The sequence below is a fragment of the Porites lutea genome, chromosome 1 (genome assembly GCF_958299795.1).
Source record: "Porites lutea chromosome 1, jaPorLute2.1, whole genome shotgun sequence".
Taxonomy (NCBI): Eukaryota; Metazoa; Cnidaria; class Anthozoa; order Scleractinia; family Poritidae; genus Porites; species Porites lutea.
The window spans coordinates 54861150-54863649 of record NC_133201.1 but is presented as its reverse complement, the minus strand read 5'-3'; the positions used below and the strand labels follow the sequence as shown (position 1 = coordinate 54863649).

General features: G+C 37.2%; 1 protein-coding gene across 1 annotated transcript in view; it reads right to left on the bottom strand.

Annotated features, from left to right (window-relative positions):
* Window positions 1-2500, bottom strand: part of LOC140932353 (uncharacterized) — an 83110-nt gene that overhangs the window by 8906 nt on the left and 71704 nt on the right. The gene's annotated exons all lie outside the window — the stretch shown is intronic.

Below are 2500 nucleotides of genomic sequence, written 5' to 3'. Positions count from 1 at the left end.
GTCCAGTTTCTCAAGCAGCTTTTCGCTCAATACGATAGCTCGACCGCTTATTGTTTTCCACGTTCCATCAGCAGATGGGGTCGATGAGCTTAACTGGCTTTCTTCATCTGGTTCTTCAAGCTGGATTTTGGAGCGGCTTGCACTCTCACAAACTGCAGCATTTTCGCTTTTCTGAATATCCAACTCCTCGAGTCACTTTTCTTGCTGATAAAATGAGCCTTTGTCGCTCTCTGCCAATTTTGCGGCCCATTCTTTGTCAAACTCGCTCCTCGATTTCTTTTTCGCTCTCGGTTTCGATGACGAAAACGGACACGACCTTTTCTTTTTTTTTGGCGGCATTTTCACCGAAACAAACGCTAAATATCCACGGAGAATACTAAAGGCTATAAACAACGCGAAGACAATTCGCACGTGTTGTGTCTAAGTACGCACTCGGTATCACGTTACCAGTTCACAGGCAAGTTAATTGATATATGACACGGGTGTGACAGATCTTGTTAACGATCAATTAAAATAATTAACGAGAAAAAATCTTTTACCCTCGATATCTTTCGACAGAAATAATATTTTCTTCTGATTTTTTTTTTAAAAGAAAGCTCTCAAGCATATCTATTTGAAAACGTTGAAACCTCAAGTATGGAAAAATGGCAATTTTAAGGGTGGCTGATACCTTAATACAACCAACTTTCTGCTACATACGTGTTGAAATTAAATATATTCTATTTATCCAACTTAATCTGCATTTGCCCGTTCACTTTCGACAAAAATATTAAGAGAAGAAAACACAGCATCTGCAGAAACCGCTTGGCAGTTTTAAGCCTCAAAGGTTCTCATTCTGAGGCGAAATAAGCCCGCTAGTTCGAGAACACCTCGCCATCCAATTTTCAACTGCAATGAAAACCCTCTCGCACGATAATATATTCAAGATCTCTGACTTTCCTATCACATGCTCACGAGCAGTATGCCCGGACGCCTCTATACTTTGACTTTCAAATCATTTGTCTACGAAGAACATGTAAAAAAAAAAGAAAAAACAAAGAAAAATCACTAAACTGAAAATGAAATAGTAGACAAAACACGGTTTGCAAACTAAATGTCTAATAATGTTTTATACACATTGTTATAGGACTAATAGGAGGAAAACAGGTTTTGTTAATGACTGATATAATCATCGGAAAAGGCTTATAAGGCCCCTAACAAAACAAGGGCAAATTATGCCATCAATTTGATAGTAAATAGATTTCCATATGTAAATAATAACTGTTATCCCCAAGTGGCATACTGCTCGTGAGCATGTGACCGGAAAGTCAGAGATCTTGAATATATTATCGTCGAGATGGTTTTCATTGCAGTTGAAAGTTGGATGGCGAGGTGTTCTCAAACTAGCGGGCTCATTTCGCCTCAGAACGAGAACCTTTGAAGCTAAAAACTGCGAAAAAAATTTGGCCGGAATATTTCTTGACTTATCAAAAGCCTTTGATACCCAAGATCATGCAATACTACTATCAAAATTGGAAGCGTGTGGCATCACTGGGACAGCCTATCAATGAATAACCGACTATTTTCGTAATAGAATGCAATATGTCCAAATTGTCGATTCTAAATCCCATGCTTTAGGGCAAATTTGTGGCGTACGGCATGGCTCTATACTAGGGCCCCTTTTTGATTATTTATATCAATAATCTCCCAGCCTGCTCTAGCTCTAATGAACTCGAATTTATATTATTTGCTGATGAAACCAGTATATTTTTTGAACATAGCGACCTGGATGTACTTACCTCCCATATGGCTAAAAGCCAATAAGTTATCAATCAACGTTAAGAAAACATAACTAATGATTTTCAGACCAAGGCAAAAAAAGTTACCTATCACAAGGCAGATTATTATAGAAAATAATGTACTTGAACAAGTAGATAATATTAAGTTCCTCGGAGTTTATATTGATCTGCACCTTGCGTGGAAAAGTCATGTTAATTTTTTTGTACCTAAGATTTCTAAATCTGTCGCGTTACTTTATAAAGCTAAATACTATTTGCCGTCAAAATCTCTTCTTACATTATACTATGCGCTATTTATCCATATCTTACCTACTGCAATTTAATTTGGGCCTCTACTTATGTCACCAACCTACAACGAATTTACCTGGTACAGAAAAGAGCAGTCCGGACGATCTCTAACGCTGACTACAAGGCTTCAAGTAAACCTCTCTTTACAAATTTGAATATTCTTGATGTTTTTAGTATCTACTCGCTCCAAGTAAGTTCTTTCATGTACCTATATCATCATGAAGCTTTACCTATTTCTTTTACTCAAATCTTGCAAACTGGAAATCGGATTCATCAAGCTTCATCAAGCTTCATCTGGCTATCTACTTAAATACATCTAATTAAATTAAAGTGACCATTTAATACCCGAATCTGTCAATGGCTGTTTGCCATGAAAGCAGTTAAAATCCAGTTTCTAGCGTGGAAATTAGCCCTTCATAGAAGTTAATCACGTG